This window comes from Idiotropiscis lumnitzeri, chromosome 22, assembly GCF_059441095.1.
Source record: "Idiotropiscis lumnitzeri isolate Australia: NSW breed Sydney's pygmy pipehorse chromosome 22, RoL_Ilum_1.0, whole genome shotgun sequence".
Lineage (NCBI taxonomy): Eukaryota > Metazoa > Chordata > Actinopteri > Syngnathiformes > Syngnathidae > Idiotropiscis > Idiotropiscis lumnitzeri.
This window is the reverse complement of record NC_142412.1, coordinates 1,821,218-1,846,416: the sequence shown is the minus strand read 5'-3', so window position 1 is coordinate 1,846,416 and position 25,199 is coordinate 1,821,218.

Genomic DNA, 25,199 nt, shown 5'->3' with positions numbered 1-25,199 from the left:
ACCGCCTGCGGAGAGCCCGATGGCGCTATGTGGTGAGCGCACGTGAATGAAGCGCTAGCTTATGAAATATTGGCCAGCGGTTGGGCGGTAGCGCCACCAACTGGTTAAAACAAATACAAATTATTTTCGTTGATGTTTTTCTCCGGGCAGGTTAACAAAATCTACCTTATATTTGCTCGGATGAGTGTTTAGGCCTTGAGGATGTCACAATACGAAAGTCTTTCGCCTTCTTCAGAGTGTCACATGATGGCGCACGCCGGCCGTCTAACCGCTCCAGCGCCCCGTCGTGCCGCTCGGCGAAACTACAATGCCCCCGAATATTTTTTAGACCCGCGAAGCACTGAACCCGCGAAAGGTGAACCGCGAAGTAGCGAGGGTTCACTGTATGTATAAGACCAAGACCTACAAAAAAGTCTCTTGGAGCAATGAGCTAGGTTTTACAGGAAGTCGGCCATTTTGAATTTACTTAAAAGGGGGCGAGTCACCACAATGGACTTTGTGTAGAAATTATTATTGGGGCCCGAGCAGCGACGGCGGCGAGGTCCCTATTGTTTTTGTAGAAATTATTATTAGGGCCTGAGCAGCGACCGCTACGAGGTCCCCATTGTTTTTGTGGAAATTATTATTATTTTTATTATTATTATTATTAGGGCCCGAGCAGTGACCGCTGCGAGGTCCCTATTGTTTTTCTAGAAATTGTTATTAGGGCCCGAGCGTTTGCTGCTTTTTCACCTCGACAAGCGGGGGCGGGGCATCAAAGTTTTCACTTAAGATTTCCTTCGCCGCAATGGACAAAATGCTTAATAACTCTCCTGCACATGCTGCTAAAAATCCAAAACTTCACATGTACATAAATAGTCTGTACCTGAAGACATCTATATGTTTATATTCAGTTATACACCTTGCGCCAATCAATATTGAAAAAAAAAAAAAAAACCCCGCTGCAAATAGGTAAATCTGCAGCAGCAATCAGTAAACACGGAAAACGTGATGACGTGAACTGTAGCAAATTTTTGAGTTAATCTGGCAATTTTTGGTGGAACACCTGTTGTAAATGTTTAAAGCAACAAGCAAAAGTTACTAAACCAATGAACAATTTAACACAGTGTTCAAAACGTTACGATACAATACAATACAAGTTAGTGAGTAAGTTTATGGTTCATTTTAAGTCCTTCCTAGAATTTTTTAGACTTGTCCTTACTCGTTACATGACCCAAATTTAAGATTTCCATGAATCTTTTCAGAAACTCTATGCCGGATTTTAAATTCCCTCCTCTTCGTCTTGAAAGTGGAGGAGCAGAAGCAAGGAGAGGGGAACACCTCCGCAAGACACACAGGTCAAAGGCCACACGTTGCTGTCCAAGCGACGTTACGCGCGCGAGCTTTGTGAAGAGTTGCTGCAGGCGTCCTCCTGGGGAGCGTCTGAACTCGATAGTCTTCTGTTGGACAATTCATTAATCGTTCTTAAATCCTGCTTTTTTTAATGGAATCACGCAGTCCATCCACCCATTTTTTGCAGCTGACTTAGAGGGGATGCGGGCACAGATACACGCACACGCACACGCACCCCCACACACGCACACACAACAAAGTCATAGTCGCAAAAACATAGTCGCAATTAAAGCCAATGTGACCTTTGTGTCCCACCCTCCTTTCACCTTCGCGCCAGATGGGCTCTCAGCCCCCCACCCCTCCCCCATATAATAGGCAGACGTGGCTGTGCATTAGACATGCTAAATTGCAATTTCTCGCCCACGTAATTGGCTCCTGAGAGACCCCCCAGCCCCAATAATAATTTCTACACAAAGTCCATTGTGGTGGCACGGGCGGTGCCAAGCGGCCCCTAAGTTTAACCGAATGGAAGCTCCGGGGGAGGAGGGCGGGCAAACGCAGTGACGCTGCGTGGAAGTCGAAGTCTCCGAAGCATCCTATGTGTCGAAGGTGCAGCATGGACAGTGAATTTGATTTGATTTGATACGCAAGGGTTCAATTTGATTTTCGGAACCCACGCCTCCTCGGGAGACTGCGACCATTCTCCGTGGCAACAAAAGTTCCTGCAAAATGATTCAGATGATCCATCTTCTCGAAATTTTTCCGCTTGGTACTTTCAATGGGCTCTGTCTGAGGTGGGATTCGAACCCACGCCTCCTGGGGTGAACACGTAAAAAATAAGATGAGACTGCCAAGTTTGGCCCGGTTCTCCTCAGGTGCCAGGATGGCGGAGCGGTCTAAGGCGTTGCACCTTCAAAAATGCTTAAAAAAAAATAAAAATAAAATGGAAACAACTTAATCCATTTTGAAAACATATGAATTACAACCAAACAAGCATGTTTGCCTGTCCCCGTGGCTGATCGGTGTTTACGACTATTAGACCAGTAGCGACACGGAGGCGGGGTTTTGGACGGCCGGCATGCGCCGAAGAAGAGCGTGGGCGAAGAGGAGAGTGGACGAAGAAGAGCACGTTCCCCCGGGCACGATTTGGGGCGACGGGAAGGTGCTCCTATTCGGGACGTCACGGATGTGAAAATATTCAGCGCTGCAAAGTGATAATATCCCAGTTGGTTATATCATTGGTTCTTATTTTATTAGTTCCACTTTATTCTTCCATTTTTAAAAATTTAAATGCAGTAATGTACTCCAATCAAGGCTGATATTCCTGAAAATGGATGGATGCGTAGTCCCCCGAAGTCACCCGCGGGCCGTGCAATGCCCAGGTCTGGTCTTGGCAAAGAGCTTCTGGTGTGTGTCCAACACGGAGAATTAATATAAACCCACTGCACGGAGCTTAGGTATGGACAGTTGCGAATTCTTGAAAAATAATAACAATGAATGTCTCTTTCAAATAAATTAAAAAGCTGAATTTAAATTGTCCATTTAGGTCATGATAACTGTAAATATACGTATGAAAAACGCTGATGCTCCGTAGACCCTGCCACACCTCCCGTGGTCTGTTACTGGCAAGGTGGTCACAATGGCAGTTTTTGTAACAGTTTGTTATGTTTCCAACAGACACAGATTCTCTCAGGCTTCATGTCAAGGTTCCTGTAACTATCAGAAAATTCTTTAGCCTGTTCTTAAACTCGCTAGAATGTCTAGAGCCCAGCTCTTTGGGCTTTTCTACCCTTTTAAATCTGAAGGCGAACCGGCTCCCTGGAGGGCGGCTTGTAGTTTCGCCGAGCGGCACGACTTTTTTTTTTTTGTTTTTTTTTTAACTTGAGTTTGACTCAAGCGCTATATGATGGCAGTGACTTGACAAAAAGTAGGCAAAAGGCGTGGCTATTACGGTGCTGAAAAGGCACAGCCTCCAAGTCTGGTTGGCTCACCCCGCAGTAGAGGCGGGGAAAAATCAGTTCTGACACCAAAGAGATCAGGGTCATGAGCGTTGCCTGGCCGGTTGGTACTCGGCGCCGTGGCTTAAAATGCTGAAAATGTCTGTCAATGTAAATTAGAATGTAACTTACTACAGTGAGGGCGTCGGCTCCTGCACACCTGCCGCTCATCAGCAGCAATCACCACCGGGATAAGACCCAGCCTCGCCCAAAATTCGGCAGAGAGTAAGTGAGTCTTTTCTGACTAATTTTCAGTCGGATTCGTCAAAAGGGCACCGTGCAGTACGTGAAAATTAAAGACTCAAGACAATGATCTAAATCCAAGTTAAAAACTGAAAAGTTCCGACTCCCACTTGTAGTTTTGTGCAATTTACCTTTATAAATGCGTCTCTCTGAATGCAGCGAGTTATTTATAGAGGTGTGGGTCCGGGAGCGAAACAGATAAAACGAGTCAAAATTGCATGCATTAAAATAAGACTACCGTAAATCCCCCAAAATTGCTTCTGATGGTCACACACAGCTTGCATAATTGTTCTTGCTTGGTACTTTCAATGGGCACTGTCTGAGGTGGGATTCGAACCCACGCCTCCTGGGGAGACTGCGGGTCGATGATTGGGGCAGGTGAACAAAATCTACCTTATATTTGCTCGGATGAGTGTTTAGGCCTTGAGCATGTCACAATACGAAAGTCGAGGGTTCACTGTATGTATAAGACCAAGACCTACAAAAAAGTCTCTTGGAGCAATGAGCTAGTCTCATTATCTCACGGCTTTAAGGCGATATGTGGAAACTCAGAATTGCGACTTTTTCAAATGGATGCTGCGGCAAACAGCGGACTTATTATTTACATTTCAATCCTGCTGTAGCTGACTAGGATTGTGTTAGGAGAAGTGATTCAGATAATGGATGGATGGATGCTACAGCCGAAAATGATCATTTGCACTGGTACACTCTCGTTAAGCCGAAGAGGAGCACCTCTAATAGGGTGCTAATCACGCTTCTGTCAAAAATAAGCACACCCCCCTCCGATTCCTTCTTTCAATTGACAGACATGTTATTTATGTTACACGAGAATATTTGGATTTTTCTGTTAAATAGATTAAGAGGTAAACCATTATTTGGGCGCTTCAACCCCCGCGGGAGGCCGTCTCCCGCGGGCGCTCTCTCACATTTTAAAAAATTAAGATGTTAAAAATCCATATGTGCGTACCCCACTTAAAATCTGGAGTGTCCGCCACTGTCAACTGAAGCATTGGCTCTGCGGAGTCGACATGATTTATCAGTATGGTGAGTGATTATAGGAAGCCTCGGTACGTAAAAAGCAGATGGACCTAAAAAAAAATGATCCCTTGGCGTTTCCCGGAACAATTCAACCATCAATTGTGCTTGACATTTTTAATCACAAAAAAATATTATTTTCCATTATTAATGCAGTAAATAGTATACATTTGTCATCAGCAGAAATGTAAACAGGATAAACAATAATTAAGAAAAGAAATTATTTTTATAGGAGTGCTCAAAATTATACCTTTTCATCACACTAATGTGATGAAAAGGTATAATTCCCAAGAACATCAACCCTACTGCAGCGGCGTCACAATGAAATTTAAAAAGTTATGCCATGACTTATCTCAACCTTAACAGGAATATCAAGAGGCAAAAACACAATATAATACATACTAGTACGGCAAACATGGATGTCATGTTTTCAATGTACTATATTACACTAAATTTAGAAAAATTGCAATCTTAATGGATTATGTCAGTCTATACTTGCCTGGGCTTCCTTGGATGTCTTAGCCAGGTTGACGAACATTTGGCCCACCTCTTTGTCAAAGACCTTCCCCCGATTCCAATCAAGGTTCAATGGGTTGTCTTTCCCTTTGAACACCTGACAAAACAAAACACTTTCTCAATCTACCACCACCACCACATTTAATCATGTTCAAGGTTCACGGGTGTTGTACCTTCGCATGTATAACCCAGTAGTTCTCTGGTTTAAAGGACTGGATTTTGTCATGCCGTTCCACACACCCGCACACGAGCACGGACACACGCTTTGGTCCAAGGAAAGGAACACTTTTTTTACTTTCATGCATGTTGCCTTGGAAATGATCATCGCGCTTTCGCTCTCTCTCGCTCACACGCACACGCACGTGGATACACGTGCGCGCGGATACACGCGCGAGCGCATTGGAAAGTGCAAGTGGAAAGTTGCGGTCATGATTAAGGGCAAGCAGATGTGGATGGAATGATGCGTGTATGCGACGCCACATCAGCATCATCACAAGCGCACTGACAGGTGTCCTCACAGCCGCTACACACCTCAAGGAAGACTTTTCCAGACCTCTTTAATGCGCCTTTCTTTTCGAGACCGTGTTCAAGAGCTCTCGAGGAACATTCGAAGGATTTCCACCCTTATATAGTGTAAAAAGACATCCTGAAGCCTGGGCAGTCATTAATTTGATTGTCCAATATTTCCCTTATGAGATAATGCCTCTCATAGCAAATGTGTACAGCGCGAGCTGAAAATGCATTTACAGCACTAAAAAACCAAACTTTTATAACAGCTAAACCAAACGTTTCCAATGTAAATTTCCACCTTTATATAGTGTAGAAAGGCATCCTGAAGCCTGGAAAGTCATTAATTTGATTGTCCAGTATTTCCTTCATGAGATATTGCAACACTTAGAAAAAGTGTACAGCGCCAGCAGACAATGAATTTTCAGCACTAAAAAAACGAAACTTCATTAACAGCTAAACCAAATGTTTCCAATGTAAATTTCCACATTTATAGAGTGTAAAAAGGCATCCTGAAGCCTGGGAAGTCATTAATTTGATTGTCCAGTATTTCCCTTATGAGATAATGCCTCACATAGCAAATGTGTACAGTGCGAGCTGAAAATGCATTTACAGCACTAAAAAAACAAACTTTTATAACAGCTAAACCAAACGTTTCTAATGTAAATTTCCACCTTTATATAGTGTAGAAAGGCATCCTGAAGCCTGGAAAGTCATTAATTTGATTGTCCAGTATTTCCTTCATGAGATATTGCAACACTTAGAAAAAGTGTACAGCGCCAGCAGACAATGAATTTTCAGCACTAAAAAAACGAAACTTCATTAACAGCTAAACTAAACGTTTCCAATGTAAATTTCCACCTTTATATAGTGTAAAAAGACATCCTGAAGCCTGGGCAATATAATTTAATCTCAAAATATCCAATAAATTGTCAACACTCCTGCCAGTGGAGTAGTTAGTGTAGAGCACTGAAACATCTTTTTAAAAAAATATATTTGAGGGACCGCCGTGAAAATTAAAAGTATATTTTTCCTTTTGTTTTATATTTTTTTTAATATGTAAGCATCAACAAATATAAGTAAAGCAAACCAGTTCAGATGTTAAAAAAACATTAGCAACCATGGTGACGTCTGTCGCTGAGGCGTTGACGCGAGGTGAAAGGTCGCCAAACTCCCAGGACAATGTTACAGGTGTTAACATTCTTAAAACTTATTTTCACCACCCGATTTGTCATCACAATCAAAGGTTGTACCTAGCAAACAGTGGTACCAGACCTGCCATGGCTAAACTACTGTACAATATGTTAGAAAAGTGACTATATAGAATCAGTCTGGCATCCCCACCTCTTCTTGGAAAATATTCATTCCCCTTGGAGAGGCGCTAGCCAGCAGCTAGCTTGCAAGCTAACTGAGGTGCACACATTTAGGAGTGTGTGTGTGTGTGTGTGCGCGTGTCCGCCATTATCCTCCAGAGTGAAAGAGCTCGCCCCTTCTTGTGTGTGTTCATACACGCAGACGTGGAAACGCCCCGGGAGGTGCTGACGGGCAGGCGTCGGAGCGGTGGGCACCGGGAGGTGCGGACGAGCAGACGTCGGAGCGGGGCGCACCGGGACACTTTTTCTAAGTGTTGCAATATCTCATGAAGGAAATACTGGACAATCAAATTAATGACTTTCCAGGCTTCAGGATGCCTTTCTACACTATATAAAGGTAGAAATTTACATTGGAAACGTTTGGTTTAGCTATTATAAAAGTTTGGTTTTTTAGTGCTGTAAATATATATATATCTATATATATATATATAGATATATATATATATATATATATATATATCTATAGGTGAACCGCGAAGTAGCGAGGTGCATTGACCAGAAGCAGCCCTGGTTGAGTGTTTCATAAAGCACTTTTCAAGCAGTGCCCTACGACCTCAAGCCATTTTGAGTGGTGTCTCTATTGGGCCTCCATGAGCCAAATTGTGGTGGCCCTTCCAGAAAGTGCAAAATTTCCAAAAAGAGGTGAAAAGTGCAAAGTTAACGGTGTGTTTGGCATGACAGGGGAAGGTGATTTCAAATCAGAGCAACCATTTTTTTTTTTTTTTGTCTTTGAACACAGGAATCGCACAAATATATGTACACACAACATCAGCACACACACACACACACACGGAAAAAAAGCGTATTTAAAGCACTGGCACACACGTAGAAATAGGCACACAGATTACAACACACTCAACAGTCACAGATACTTCGCTACATAAGGCTTGACAACAAAACGTCCTCAGTGCTACATCTATGCTGAGTTTGTGATGTTCAGGTTGCCCCTTTCGCACCCATTTAAAAGTACTGAGTAATACACACACAACAATGCTACTGCACTATCAGGTGGGTGATGGGCCATTATGGGTCATACACATAGTGGTCGGTACACCATGGTTCATAACACAAACTGACTGGGTTGGTTGTCTGCTCCGGTGCGGTCTCTGGGTCTCTATAAACATATAAAAAAAAAAACAACAACACACAATAATGAAAAGAAATTATTACACCAAGTATGTTTTATGTCGGAGTGAATGGTGATGGCGGAAACCTCTGGCGGCGCAGAGTGAAATGACAATTGAAGGGTTAAAGAAATGTGCTCCGTTAGTCGTTCATGGTAAAGGCAGGTTTACCATGTGATGTGATTCCCATGCGTAGCCAAGGCATCAGACAAAGATGTATTGTCTGGTCCGGACTCGGAGTCGGTTAATCAACATGCCCGATCATGCGGCCTTTTTTTTTTTTTTTTTTGGCGGGTTGCCTAGCAATGAGCTAGGTTTTACAGGAAGTCGGCCATTTTGAATTTACTTAAAAGGGGGCGGGTCACCACAATGGACTTTCCGCTCCGAGCGAGTTGCGTCATTTGTTCCAAACATCCGTTCACGCGGCGGGCGAGGCGGGCCGGTGGTGCGCCCGGGTCTTTCGCATACCCCGCAGGGCCGGGATCCACTTTTTAAAAAGTTTAATTAAACCTGAGGGCTCACTTGTATGTTGTCCGGGAGGGACTCAGTGTCGAGTCGCTGCACCTCCACATTGAGAGGAGCCAGATGAGGTGGCTCGGGCATATTTGGGTCTAATTGTCAAAAGGTTGTTAAAATACGTGGACAGTTTGTGGCGGATCAGCTTCGTCAGGAGTCAAACGCAAGGGCCGCGAGAAAGAGCATGAGCAGATGAAGATGCCATCTAACATTTGTTTTGTTATTTAAGATCAAATCAATAAAACAAACAAAAAAAAAACTACTGATCCCAGTGCAGAGGAGGAGCTAAGCTTCATTATGTGTCACGGCGTACCAGCAGGTAAAAGTCGAAGTAATTAAATAAATACAAAAAGAAGTAATTGAATAAATACAAAAATAATGGCTGGGGAATAAAAAAATGTTTTAATAATTTTTTTTTTTTGTTATAACATGAATTTCACCCTCTCTCTCTCTACCCGTGTCCGGTGTGCCCTGTGAAATGAAAGGTGGCATTCTTTATTTATTTATTCATTTATTCATTCATAACTGACAGCCTCGCGCCGGCCGTCTAACCACTCCAGCGCCCCGTCGTGCCGCTCGGCGAAACTACAATGCCCCCGAATATTTTTTAGACCCGCGAAAGGTGAACCGCGAAGTAGCGAGGGTTCACTGTATGTATAAGACCAAGACCTACAAAAAAGTCTCTTGGAGCAATGAGCTAGGTTTTACAGGAAGTCGGCCATTTTGAATTTACTTAAAAGGGGGCGGGTCACCACAATGGACTTTGTGTAGAAATTATTATTGGGGCCCGAGCAGCGACCGCGGCCAGGTCCCTATTGTTTTTGTAGAAAACATTATTACTTTTATTATTATTATTATTATTATTATTAGGGCCATTTTATATAAAGGTGGAAATTTACATTGGAAACGTTTGGTTTAGCTGTTATAAAAGTTTGGTTTTTTTAGTGCTGTAAATGCAAGGAAGGGGGGGCGCGTGCGACACTGGGGAACAATTCCGGAATGACGCAACCCAGAATCTTTCGGACCACAATAAATGGCAAACACCCGACTTTTGTCTAAATGAAGTGCCAAAAAAAAAAACACAGCGTGTGTGTTGACCTTTGGCTCGCAACAAACTTATTTAAAGATACGAATGCATGTGCAACAAAGGGGGCCTGATGTACAATTAATACATAAAAACACATTTTGCTGTCAACTGAAAATTACATCACGAGGAGGGTCCCCCCAGCAAGGTGAACCGAGGTGAGAAAGGACCCCGATGGATGTGGCGGTCTGAGCAGAGACAGCGGACGCAGGAGGACAACGAGGAGGACGAGGAGGAGGAGGAAGAGACATCTGTTCACTTTTGTTTTAAAACTGTTTCAAGTCTAGCATGCTGACTATGACCACAGAGCGAGCTCAAATGTATGAAAAAAAAAACACTTTGTAAATACATTTGAAGGCTTATTTGAATATAACAACAGATAATGCCTCTCATAGCAAATGTGTACAGCGCGACCAGTTTTAATTTTTGCTTTGTAACGTGTTTTTGACGAGCAAAGAAATGAGAGAAAAACGCAATCTTCACTTTTGCTTCTATTTCGTCGTAGCGTTCGTTGTTCTCGTTGTTCATGTTCACAACAACACTTAAATTATTTCTTGTGTTTGGACCAAACATCCAGCAATGTTTGTGTGATGTCGTTCGAAATGGGGATCAACGTTTACCTACTAGGGCGTCCTCCGGCGGCGCCTCAGACAGAGCCCATTGAACGTACCAAGCCATTTTGTGACTAAATGACTGCCCAGCTGTGCGTTCCCACTTTAAGTTGGTAAGTGTCAAATAAAAGAGGCCAGTTACCATTGTAATCAGGAATGCGAATGGGCCACCAACTGGTAAAAGCTAATACAAGTTATTTTTTTTAAAATTCATATAGAATATAAACTTAGTTAAAAGTAAAGGGAGCCTGGAAAGTCATTAACTTAGGCTTATTTTGAGGTTGGGATTTCTAATTCTAATTCTAATTCTAGAGATGCATTTGGTCCCACTGAGGGGTCGAGGTTAAAAAACGTCCTGCTCGCCCCCACAATGGACTTTGTGTAGAAATTATTAGAAAAATAAAATAATTGGGATGCATTTTTGGTTTGAAATATCTGCAAGAGGAAGAGAGAACCACTCATTTTGTCCGAACCCACGCCTCCTGGGGAGACTGCGGTCCATCAGGCCGAGCAAATTTATCAATATTTTATACGTTAGTTGTGCAGCTTTTTTGAAATGGCTAGATGTGCGCGTGCGTGTGTGTGGTTTCTGATTAGTTTGTCCAAGTCTTTGTCTTTGTCAGTGCCCCTGTATTGAAAAATTTAATAGAGTTTAGAAGAAAATAAGCTCTGAATCTGGTAAAAACAACATTGGATGGCAGAGCGGTCTAAGGCGTTGCGTTCAGGTTGCATGCATGCGTTCCAAGTTTGTGGTGGAGCTCCACTTCTGCTGAGGGCATCCCAAGTCACAGTCCCACTGACGACAGCCGTCAGGCGGGGTAGATCCTGAATGGTTACCAGGCAATCGCAGTGATTTTCTCAGAGGCGTGCTGTACTCTATACGGGCCAACAGCCAATCTCAGGGCACCTATGCATGCACATGAGCAAACTGGAGGTCTTCCGATATGGGCAAAAACACCTCTGTTGAACGTCACGTCGCCGCTGACATTCTCTGCTTAAATGAATCTGCAGAGAGTAGTTTCGTGTGGTTTTCACACCTCCTGTCTCATCCCTGAAAGCCATGTAGCGAGGGTTCACTGTATGTATAAGACCAAGTGGAAAATGGACAGGACACTGGCCCTCGAGGAACAGGAAAGTTGAAAAATCTCTCCAACGTTCGTGTGCGCATTCTTGCTTTTGTCCGCTTTAGCCTATGTAAATTGAGAAGTGATTGGCAGTCTTGGAATAAAGACGTGTTCACAGTCAGTCCTGCAAACTTGCATAACCTTGACTATCGATTCGTCGCGTGACCTACCGGCGGCCTGCGCCGCCTCAGTGTTGCCCTCCGGCGCGTCCGCAGCACCGGGAGCTGCCGCAGGCGCCGGAGGCATACCGGGAAATGGACCCCAGAATGGGTTGTTAAATGTTAATGTGATTTCGATCCAACAATTCTGGAAAAAAAACATTTCAAATTTGATTGTGGTACAATTCTGAATTTCACCACATTTTTGATATGTGGTAAGCTCATGTAGATATTTTTTATTTCATTCATTTTCTTCCTTTTGCTCTTAAAAAAATCTGGTCATGGGAACTTCCTCATTTTTAAAATGTTTATTTAACAACAACAAAAAAAGAATGCTGATTATCTAACAATTACATACTTTAATCTAAAAAAAGATAATTGTTGTAAAAGATGCGGCCTCAAGGAAAAAACAAACAAACAAAAAAAAACATTTCTGATGCCCATTTAGGACCTTACCCATTCATATGTGATGACCTGATTGGCCCTCTCCTGCAAATGATTGAGACTCAGTCCCCCAATTGGGTTCGGGTTTTCTAAGGGTTTTGGCTTCTGATTGTTGGCTGCAGTGGGACATCGTGTAGGTGCAGCTGAGGTTATATCGTCAAGGTCCGAGTCCTGGTCACTGGCCAGGTTTTCCTTCTGTAAGGCCTCATAGAGCACATCTGGATGGTTCCAAATCTTAAAAAGGAGGGTGAAGAAGAAGCACAGAGTAAAACGACTTCATCAGACATGCACAGGTTATTTATATTCCATTTTTCTCTCATGTGACCTCATTTAGTTTGAGGGTGATCCTTAAGCCAGTCGTGTATATTACTCTATGTACTTTTGTTAATGGTGAAAATGAATATCAACAATATCATTTCAATTGTATTGTTTGCATATAATTTGCAAATCATGTTCACCGTATATTTAAATAAACACACTACAATGACAAGATATTTAATGTTAAAACTGATAAACTTTATAATTTTTAGCAATCACAAATGTAGAATTTTTATATATTTTATTTTTAACTTATGTCCCAACTTTCGACCATGACCAAAATGAGTTTGACAGCTCTACATTCGTCTATATGCAACATTCAGCAAAAGGTTAAAGGGCTGTGGTGGGGCCTGTTCCAATCCAGCTGTGGCTAGAAAATGGCAGATCTTCAGGATCGTTGTTTTTAAACACTCAATATGGTATTTGTCGACTGCGTGTCCTGTTCCAACCTCTATGTGGGTGAATGAGAGCTGTCATAGGCTTCATGGCTGAGGAAGGTGGTTTCTCTGTCCCGTTCCCCTCTGCTGCTTTCTATGACACTCGTCCCTTGCTTCACTCTGAAGAATTCTTCGGCCTTTGGCTTAGGGTCATCCGCACAGAAGAGAACAAACAACAGCGCTGGATCAGAGAGGCCATTGAGATCTGCAAGCGAGGCATAAAAACCATGAACAGAGTGTGTGTGTGTAAAACCACGCACAAGAGTTTGGCCCATTGCCCCCGACAGAAACCACAGCCATACTTCAGCCTCAGCTGATTTCCGTATTTCAATGACCACGTATGAATATCCACAGGAGTGATACCATCTGCAACATGGCGCCTACCTTGCATGGCTTTGTACTGGAGAGGCGTGATGTGCTGAAAGCCCGGTGGAGCCACGTCCCAGTATTTGCACGGCTTTTTCTTCCGGGTTCTCCTGGGGGGGGGGACGAGCCAAATAAAGCTCAGATGTGCCGTGAAGGCATAATAATGAATGCATACATGTGTTGAAAGTTCAATTTTGTCTTATCTCATTAAATGGCTTTGATACACGTGACAAATGATTCTCGAGAAGGCTCTCAAAGGTGCGCCGCTACTTCGCGGATTTTCAGTTTTCGCGGGTGGTCTCGGTCCCCATTAACCGCGATAAATGACACAGACGAGCGCTACAAAAAATGTTTGAGCAGACTAAATCAGCCTCCAGCGGATGCATATTTTAGTAGCTTGCACAAAAAAAATCAGACGCACAACAAGTGCTTACGCACGCCCCAAATGCAAACGTTTCTCCTCAAGGAACACTAACACACACCGGGCAGGGGGCGGGGCCTAAACAGCTTTGACTCCGATATATGAGAAAAGGTCACACACACCGTCGGACGTGTGCGTAATTATCCCCGAAATGTTGACCTTAACGTCGGGTGCCGAAGCTTCATAAAGATTTCCAGGATGACCAGGCTGCTTTGGATGCCAAGTGGGCAACATTTGACACATACAATGATGCTATACAATGTTAGATGAGATAATGTGAGAGTCAATTAAATGAAGTGCTGCAGGAAGATGACTTTAGTGGAGTGGGCCTGCTGACCTACTGTGTCTCCACCTGGTACAGCAGCTGCACTGAGGCAGACAGAGTGAGGCTCCAGAGGACAGTCAAAACGGTGCAGAGGATTATAGGCTGCCCTCTCCCCGGAATATTTCCAACTCAACATTTTCTCAAGCGAACAATGGTGGCCACATACATAAATTAATATTGGAAGCTCCGCAGGAGGAGGGCATGCTCGCGTCACAGTAAGCCGAAGAGGAGCACCTTCCCCGGGCACGGGCGGTGCCAAGCGGCCCCTAAGTTTAACCGAATGGAAGCTCCGGGGGAGGAGGGCGGGCGTGTGGCCTCAGACAGAGCCCATTGAAAGTACCAAGCAAGATCAAAGCAAACACAGTCAAGAGAGCATTACTGAAGCCCGGTGCGACAAGCAACCCTCCGCGGCGGGCACCCCTGCAGTGAAAGCATATTGTTTATATGCGATATGAAAAATTCAGTAGAAGAGCGTATCGTAACTACTACACTTTCATCACGCTGACGATTGATTTAAACTGTCACATGGTTCTAAATTTGATTGTCCAATATTTCCCTTATGAGATAATGCCTCTCATAGCAAATGTGTACAGCGCGAGCTGAAAATGCATTTACAGCACTAAAAAACCAAACTTTTAGAGACAAGCTGGAGCAGCCCACCACTTCCTCACATGGATCCGCGCCCCTCTCGTGGCGGGGGGCGGCGCGGGGTACACTGTGTATTATTGTGTAACAAATGTTTCTTACTTTCGCCACCTCGGCAGCTCTCGACAGGGCAACATTAATGCTATTTAAATTTTCTGCTTGGAGCATTTAAATTGAAAAGTGAGCTTTGACCCACATCCTTGCACCTGCTGCAAAAGATGAATATGTTTAACCCAATTATTGCTATTCCAAAGCATCAAATGGCTTGTGTTTGTTCAGCTCCTCTGCTTATGCAGTGGGGCCCGCGTAGTCCGCGCGGGGGATTCAACAACGGCCAGATGCTACAGACAGAATTTTAAGGCAATCAGATGAAGCCTTTAGGATCAGGGTGCAAAGTGTGCCAACTGACCGAAAAAAGTCAGACTTACTCATGTTGAGCGCCGCCATACCCCCCTGCGGCGCAGCAGGACACATGGAGGGCATGCTGGTGGTCATGAAGTCGGCAATCTGCTGGAGTGCCAGCAGGCTCGTGGGCGTCTTGCCCTTCTTCAGCTGATCTTGGATCATGGACTCCAGCTCGTCGCAGAACACCTGCAAAGTCAACCCACAGGAAATCCGACATTGCCCTGAGCCATGAAGTTGCAAATTAGCCTTTTTTGCATGTTTACAGGGGTCATTCTTTTGCACCCTGATCCTAAAGGCTTCATCTGATTGCCTTAAGCTCCTGTTTTTTTTCTAAAATTGATCGTTTGCGTCGAGCACAAAAGGCAGATTAAGTCGGCCAAGTCCCCGCATGTAAATGGACTCATAATTTCTATGACGATGAAAAAAAATCCAAATTAGCAGAGTCTACTGTATAAGTGTTAAAGAGAGCATTACCAGTTGCCAGGAGTGCAGAGCGGTCTAAGGCGTTGCGTTCAGGTCGCAGTCTCCCCTGGAGGCGTGGGTTCGAATCCCGCCTCAGACAGAGCCCATTGAAAGTACCAAGCAAGAACAAAGCAAAGACAGTCAAGAGAGCATCCCGGCACGGGTCTACGTCCAAGGGAAGGTCCTCTCCAGATTAATCATTGTCTGGATGGTTGATTCCCAGCCGGTGCCGCTCGGCGAAACTACAATGCCCCCGAATATTTTTTAGAACAAAATGAGATCAAGATACATATCTACATCATCATCTTTCTTTTTGTAAATTTTATGGAGTACAGTGAACCCTCGAAACTGCATTAAGCTTAATGGTCTCTTGACATACTTCGAGAATTTAGTCGCCTACATTTTTTTCCCGTTTCCCAGAGGATCCATTACACATAATGAGTGCATACTATATATGCTGTAACCTCCCCCATAATTTTCCATGTTAAAACATTTTGGGAAAAGCTCCAGGGAGCCACGAGGGCGGCGCTAAAGAGCCGCATACCCTCTTGAGGTGGTGCTGGACTGACGGGACCAAAATTCACTTTGCAAAGTCAATTGGCTTGAGGAGATGAATTTTTAAACCATTCCAGTGGGCGTTAAAAAATGTACATTTTCACCTGTGCTCCTCTTCGGCTTACTGTGACGCGAGCTCTGCATTTTCTCTTTCATTCCCCCTTACGCAGTCACACAGGCACAGGCGCACACACGTTCACACCAGACTATATTTTTAGCGCGATGATGATTGGATATCATCATGCCCATCGCCAAAAAGTTACAAAATTTGGCAGAGAGTTGTCAAGGCTTTTGAAAAGTTATAAAGACGGACGAAGAGTGTGATGCACGGAGCCCGTTTAACACATCTGACCGAAACCCGCCTCAGACAGAGCCCATTGAAAGTACCAAGCAAGAACAAAGGATCATGCTGTACTGGGCAGTCGATTTGCGACCCTTCTCTGGGTCACAGTGGAAAGCTCGTCTGGCTTCGTAGCGACTCAACGCGTTCGGCGACGTCCCCGTTCCATTCGGTTAAACTTAGGGGCCGCTTGGAACCGCCCGTGCCCGGGGAAGGTGCTTCTCTTCGGCTTACTGTGACGCGAGCATGCCCTCCTCCTCCGGAGCTTCCATTCGGTTAAACTTAGGGGCCGCTTGGAACCGCCCGTGCCCGGGGAAGGTGCTCCTCTTCGGCTTACTGTGACGCGAACATGCCCTCCTCCTCCGGAGCTTCCATTCGGTTAAACTTAGGGGCCGCTTGGCACCGCCCGTGCCCGGGGAAGGTGCTCCTCTACGGCTTAACTGCCACGCACGCCGGCCGGAGCTCTGGTACGGTCCGAACCGCGCGAAACGTCGCCACCGATCGTGTCCGGGGGAACGTGCTCTTCTTCGTCCACTCTCCTCTTCGCCCACGCTCTTCTTCGGCGCACGCCGGCCGTCTAACTGCTCCAGCGCCCCGTCGTGCCGCTTGGCGAAACTACAATGCCCCCGAATATTTTTTAGACCCGCGAAGCACTGAACCCGCGAAAGGTGAACCGCGAAGTAGCGAGGGTTCACTGTATGTATAAGACCAAGACCTACAAAAAAGTCTCTTGGAGCAATGAGCTAGGTTTTACAGGAAGTCGGCCATTTTGAATTTACTTAAAAGGGGGCGGGTCACCACAATGGACTTTGTGTAGAAATTATTATTGGGGCCCGCAGCCGCCATGCGACCGTGGGGTGCACGCGGACACCTGCCCGAGAAACGCACCTCGTCCTACTTCCTGTCGTCCTGTGACATCGCGGCGAATATTTAACAGGTTGCCAAAGATATGATGCATTTATTAATTAATTAATTAATTTTGCAACTCACAGGAAATACACAATCGGAGGAAAACAAACTCAGACACAGCACAGCAGCACACTTGGACCGAGGAGAAAACCAACTGCTTTACTCCTGTTGTGAGTGACATGAATATTATCTTTTCAAAAGTAAGAAGCGGAAATGAGTTCCGTTCAATCCAGCACAAATTATTTGCTATCATGCAAAATTTCTGAATACTGACCAGCCCTTTTATCGCCAGGCACATGTATTAGGTCTTATAACGAGACAAAGGAGTTGGCCGTGTCCTTCTTGCCAATCTACATGGGTTGGAACACCGTGAATGGGACAGTGCAAAACTACGGCCAACGGGCTCCTGACGACAGCAACACGTTCAAGATCAGCGCCGGCGGGCGAGACATGCTCTTCGAAACCAACAAGGTAGGCAACGGACGCGGGAGCGCTTGAAAAGCTTCAGACAGAAAATAAAAAGTGGAAAAACATCTGAAATATTCGATGAAAATCCAAAAACAAGATAGAATTCACAAATATTTTGGGGGGGGGGAATACAAAGCTTGCAAATTCAAAAATATCACATAAAAAAAGTTTGAAAAGAATTTATCGTACTTGGTCAAGAAATAAATTATTTCTACATGGAAAACAAATGTTAGAAAAAGACGTTGAAAGAAAAAAATATACTTAAAAATAGAGATTCACATACAATAAAACAAAAATATGAAAAATGTTGGACGAAATCTCAACCTTCCACCGCCATGCCTGATTTAAAAAAATCATTAGATTTTGATTTTGTCATCTCACAATCAAACCTGTGCTGGGGCTGTTAGGTTTTTCCAGAAGTTATGGAAAAGATCCGGATTCTTAAAACGCAGACAGAGAAAATCAATTTTCACTGAAATATTTATTTTACAAAAAAAAATATAATCAGGCACAAGACCGACAAAGTACAACAAATAACGCTGATGGAGAAAAAAACAGGAAAATAACGATTTGAAGAAAAAACACTTGCAACAGGCAAGGAGTCTCAAACTCTTCAAAATCTTTTCATTAATCATAATGTACAGAATTGCACATTCGTGTTCACTCCATATCAAAAGCCTAACTTGGCATTATAATATCTCCATATTAGTAGATGAATTTTAGTTGCAAAGGTGCAGAGATTGTAATTGCATGCGTTTTAAGCAAATCAGCAAATGGGATGGGGCGTACTGGAAGGCCCCAAAACTTTATCGCATCATTCACTTTACTCCCTAAGTCGTGTAGCTCGTTTATGGTGTTTCTCACGATGTGTTAGCATTAACGGCGGGTGACGAGCGCATTAGAGATTAAATTTACGGCGTCTACATCCATTGGCAATCGAAAAAAAATTAGCGCTTCTTAGGCATCAATTACTTTTTGACAACAGGACACTCTAAGTGGTTCTCGTAAATTTCCACCTTTATATAGTGTAAAAAGATCTTGTTAACCTGCTCAGAGAAAAACGGACTGGCCTGGCAGGGGACGCGAGCCACCTCCACCCATGCGTCCCGCTCGTGAATAATAACGTTTAAAGGGCCGCATGTGGCCCCCGGGCCGTAGTTTACTGGTAAAAGCTAATACAAGTTATTTTCTTGGAACGGGTCCGCAAGGCAGCGATACAAAGAGTAATTGTTCGTCACCTTTCGCGGGTTCAGTGCTTCGCCCGTCAAAGCAACACGCAAAAGTAGTAATTCACTCAAAAGAGAACATTGATGAGCCATTTTTTACAACTAGTGGACTGGATGTGCAATTACACTTTATTGGAGTATGGCGGAAGCTAACACTCCATTATTATTATTTCGGAAGCGCACTGGTAAACCGATGTAAAATTGTTCTTTTTTAATTCCGATAACGACACGACTGCTCGTGTGCGCCGAGGAATACAGAGTATGTATTTTACATTAGAAAAATGTCTCGGCGAATCCCGCCTCAGACAGAGCCCATTGAAAGTACCAAGCAAGAACAAAGCAAACACAGTCAAGAGAGAGGTACCAGTTGCCAGGATTCAGTCGGATTCGTCGAAAGGGCACCGTGCAGTACGTGAAAATTAAAATAAAAAAAAAAAAATACAATATATACAATAAATATATAAATATATATATATATATATAAAGAAGAGCACGTTCCCCCGGACACGATCGGTGGCGACGTTTCGCGCGGTTCGTGACATTACATAGTGCAAACAAGAAATGACAGAATTGTGGATCTCATTGGTGAATGTTACATAATCCAAGTGACACGATTTGGGAGGTACAAGGTTTTGACCCGATACCAGCAAAATGTAAATATTAGTCAATACATTAGACTGAAAACGGCGCCATCGTGAAAAGTCCTCTCTTCCAGGAGGCCGGTCCTCGGCCATCCTCCACCGGAGAGAACACAGACTTCATCCATGAACCGCGAGTGTCTCGACCAGCGGAGAGATTATATAGTGTAGAAAGGCATCCTGGAGCCTGGAAAGTCATTAATTTGATTGAAGATCAATCCATCCATTATCTGAACCGCTCACATTAGTGCATCTCACAAAATTATCCAATTTCACATAAATTCATGGATGAAACACAAAGACATCCACCACACATCCATTGAGTTCAGAATATGGTTTATTACGTCTCATTTCATTTTTTTTTTTTATCTAGTATATGAGTCAAGATTCGCAACACTTAGAAAAAGTGTACAGCGCCAGTAGACAATGAATTTTCAGCACTAAAAAAACGAAACTTCATTAGGAAGACCGAGAACCTGGAGAAAACCCCCAAAATCACAGAGAATACACCAACTTCAAAACATATTGAGCTTCCCTCACACAATCTAAGATTCGTCCTGATCCATTATTGCTAAACCTGATGGTAGGAGTTCTATCTAAATTAACTGCCCGCTCAGCCTCACCATTGGCTTATTGCAGTCAGGTATCTTAATTGGGCTGCTGAGGAGAACACATGTGGTCAAACTCCATTTGTGTACGAGCCAGAGAAAAATCCAAAGTGAACCACCTTTCATTTCACAGGGCACACCGGACGGCGTACCAGCAGGTAAAAGTCGGAGTAATTAAATAAATACAAAAAGAATGGCTGGGGAATAAAAAAATAATACGTTTTAATAATAATTTGGTTTTTTTGTTATAAAATGAATTTCACTCTCTCTCTCCCCGTATATATATATATATATATATATATTTATTATATATATTGTATATTTTTCTTAAGCATTTTTGAAGGTGCGCCGCTACTTCGCGGATTTTCAGTTTTCGCGGGTGGTCTCGCTCCCCATTAACCGCGATAACCGAGGGTTCACTGTACTCCATAAAATTTACAAAAAGCGAGGTGAAACACTCAATCAGGGCTGCTTTTTTGAACATTTCTCGAGGGCCATGGCGAGCCATTTCAAAAAAGCTGCACAACTAACGTATAAAATATTGATAAATTTGCTCGGCCTGATGTGTGTGTAAAGTTTCACGAGTTGTCGTTCATATTTAGAACCTCATAATCAGCGTTGTTTTATTGCCGAACAGTGCAATGCCACTCCCACAACTTTTCACGAAAAAGGACTAATTTCGTATTGTGACATCCTCATGGCCGAAACAGTCATCCGTGCATGTCCGTGAAAGTCAGGCCGAAGAGGACGGCCTTCCCCCGGACGCGAGGTGGGCCGAGTGGCCCCCAATTTCAACCGCGTGGAGGCTCATATACGTGACTGCCCGCTCTTTTACCGTGACTGCGCACGCTTTATTGAGGTTGCAGTGCGAATTTGAATGTCATTTCGCCATGACAGGCTGCCAAACGAAACTTCATTAACAGCTAAACTAAACGTTTCAATTAAGTATTTAATGGGTTCTCAATTTTCTCTAGGACTCTGATGTAACCCAGTCTCCTCCCTTGGACAAAAAATATGGGCTGAATCTTCCTTGGAATAACGACACAGATTCTGACGAATCATTGTCAAATCCTGCCCCTGAACTTTGCGCCTCAGACCCAGACCATATTACTATCCCAAGGCTCAGGACGACCAAAAGTATACAGGTAAACAACCCATATAGATTTCAGGGAATCTTACAAGCAAATTGCATATATTTTATTGGTCTCCTGCCTTCTATCCTTTATATTTCGCTGTTGTTGTTGTTTTTTAGATTAAAAAAACAGGCTGACTTTGGAATGGATAAGCAGGTTCACTGTACTCCATAAAATTTACAAAAAGCGAGGTGAAATTTTTTTTTTTTTTATACTTGGCTGGTCGTAAATGAGTTAAGGACTTTCTTATGCAGTGCGTGCTTCTTTCTGATAACTTGTGGCTTTTTCTAGTGTGTTTAAACAAGGAAACATGCAATATTCTCAAGTACTTTTGCAAAACTCGATTATTTCCTTTGCAATTTTACTTTATTGCATGAATTATATTGCCCTTTGGCCCAACATCGAAATAACATGCCTGATGAGATATTAAAGGGATCATTCAGCCGGGGTTGGTCCATTTTTCAAAAACAAGCTCAATGTGATGTTGCCATGGAAACCACTGCTTCTGCAGAGGACTTTGCAACCTCTGAGAGACTCTCCTGCTTGTCTGTATGTCTGTCTGGGTGTGGGTGGTGGACACAGAGTTTTTTTACTCGACGGGTCAGACAGTGAACCTGCCGTGGTTTAATATATATATATATATATATATACTGGTAGAGAGAGAGAGAGTGAAATTCATGTTATAACAAAAAAAATTATTATTAAAACCTATTTTTTTATTCCCCAGCCATTATTTTTTGTATTTATTCATTACTTCTTTTTGTATTTATTTAATTACTTCGACTTTTACCTGCTGGTACGCCGTCCGGTGTTACTTTGTCTATTTTCAGTTGAATGCATGCAGCTGAAATGTCAGCACAAATTTATCACTGTCACACTTAACGGCAAAATATATATGATTATATACACCCCGATATAATCATACATACCGATACTGGGAACGACAACCGAAGAACTGCAGGCCTCACTCACTGACTTGGACAAATATTTTGTCATGTGCAAGAATTGTCAATGTTACATTTTTTATATTGTGTGTTTAGAAACGTCGTGTGCAGTGAGATCTTTGTTGGTCCGACAGCCATCATTTATTGATGATAACCTGTTTTGGATCTATGCCACGCTGTCTCAGCATCTGTTTTATAGCAGTATGGGAATTTGTGTGGGAAAATATCCCAACTTTGTGACGCTAAGCTCCCGAATCACCATCACTCATTTCAATGGGCATCCGACAGCGCACCCCTCCTTTTTATACCGACTCATCTCGGCCCCGTCGGACGCATCCGGCACGGACCTTTCCGGCCAGAACAGACTCGCCTTGTAACGAAGCGGCCAATCCCCCTCAAATGAATTCCCGTGGAGATAAAAGGAGGAGGCGGAGGAATGAGGACACACACGTTCAGGTCGCAGTCTCCCCAGGAGGCGTGGGTTCGAATCCCACCTCAGACAGAGCCCATTGAGCGCGCAACAGATTATCCCTTTTCATTATCATTTTTCCTCAAAGGTTTAACCTCCAACTGTCAGAATATGGTAAAAATACTAGATTTATATTTTACTGGAGGAGATAATTTTCTGTCTACTTCCAGAAGCTTAGATCTTCTCAAATCCATTTCTTTCCTTTTTTTAAAAATTTTTTCCAGGTAGTTCATCAGTTGGATAAGCTCAACCAGAATTCAGCTCCTCATTATGGCACACATTCCTAGTCTTCTTCTTCATCTGGGACTTGTGGGTCTTTCGTTCTCTTCAGTGTGTGGATAATTAGCCTAATTTGCAGTTCACGTTCCGGCTTCTCAACAATAAATAACCCCAGATAAAATCGGGCATATTTTTTTTATGTTGAATCTAAATAAGATATTTACAAACGTATCAAATTTTTCGCCATGCCCGATGAGACTGCCAAGTTTGGTGAGTTTTTGTGCATGTTTCGGGGCCGCGGGCCACTGAAAAGCAGTCAGCTCGTCGCAAATGACCCCATGCCATGGCGTGGAATTTTTGTAGGTTCGCCGAGCGGCACGACGGGGCGCTGGAGCGGTTAGACGGCCGGCGTCTTAAACCAACAGCTTTGACGTGAAACACTCAACCAGGGCTCCCTGCGTTTGAGCGTTTAGGCGACGTGTTAGTGGTCATCCAGGAGTTTGCTTCTCACGGAAAATCCTCTTCTGGCATATGTACAAACATTCTATTTCGAATGACTTCGGGTCATCTTGAGCGGTTTCTCCTGCAGCAACGATTTATTCTCTCCGCCGTCCCCGCAGGTCCGCGCTGGGCCGTCATTCATATCCAAGCATCCATCAGGACTTGTCAAGACAACAAACTCTTCATATTTTGCTGGATCAAGTTTTTCTGTTGTTCCCAGGTGCCTTCTTTCTTCCAAATGGGTGGACATAACAATACCTCATCTATACAAGATGAAATTCTTACACCGCTCGATGCGCTATTTACATAAATAAAAACCCATTTCTTTAGAATATTTGTCAAATTCTAATCATAAATATGCTCTCCATACCAAACGCGGTGCGTGTAATACAGTTACATTTCTTATCCGAAACCAAACACACCCAGGAAAATGTTACAAGTAAGACGACGTTTGTTTGAATTCGCCCTCTCTAAAGACAAATTTAACAATCCACACAAGAACAAAGTCGGATGTAGATGCAAAATGCTTGACATGTCTATTACCAAAGCTTGTTGGACCTCCCTAACACATAAATTACAGCCCTGAGACGCACGAGCCGCAGCAAAAAATTTTAGCCCCAGTGTTTGTCCCAGGTCTTAATGAGGATTCCACCTGACGCCCGCGAATATGTCAATGAATCAGTCAAATATCAATAATAAGAAGACGGAAAAATCTGAATCTTGGCATTTCATTTAGCAACAATAAATTAATGTCAATAACACATTAGATTATAAGCACAAAAAAGTAATAAAACAATTACAGAAGATAAAGTTTATAGAGCTGTACATAAAATTCAGAGAGGGCAAAAGGTGGGGGTGGTTGCGTCTTTGCATGAGCAAATCGCATGAGCAGGGGAGTTTTACGCGGAGCGACGGCTGGTCGTCGATCCATTAAAAAAAAAAAATGAAGAAGGGAGAGGTGGGGGGGGGTTGATAACCATGAGGGTCGCTTGTGGAATAGCGCATTTTCACCAATAATAAAATAGCGACAAGCCCTCGATGCCTTTCTACACTATATAAAGACCGACGCTGGTCAACGAGCGCCGTCGTTTAATGTCATAGAGTGAGTCGTGTACGCGTCGGGTTCAATAGTAACTATTTCATCTACGTTTAAAAGTACTCTCGATAGACTGCAGCTCCTACGAACTGAACAATACAGCATAGGTGGGTAGCTCAGCCAATGGCTAACATTGACTGCCATTGACGGCGAAAAATGTCAAAGATCCATTTTTTTTAAACCGCACTGTCGATGACCTCGGACGCGATTATTCTGGCGGCCGGCGTGCGTGGCAGTTAAGCCGTTCCGACGCACGATCCGCTGCAGGAGGGCATGCTCTGGAAGGTTAATCGGGTTGAGTTGCTTTTTTTTATTTGATTGTCCAGTATTTCCTTCATGAGATATTGCAACACTTATGACTTTCCAGGCTTCAGGATGCACAACTAACGTATAAAATATTGATAAATTTGCTCAACCAAACGTTTCCAATGTAAATTTCCACCTTTATATAGTGTAAAAAGACATCCTGAAGCCTGGGCAGTCATCCACTGATTGAAAAGGCAGATATGCCTTTTAGTGCTCTGGTACTAAAGTCTCAGTCCTTTTGTTTCAGAGGTGTGTCTCCGAGGGTTCACTGTACTCCATAAAATTTACAAAAAGCGAGGTGAAACACTCAACCAGAGCTGCTTTTTATCAAAATACCTTTGCTG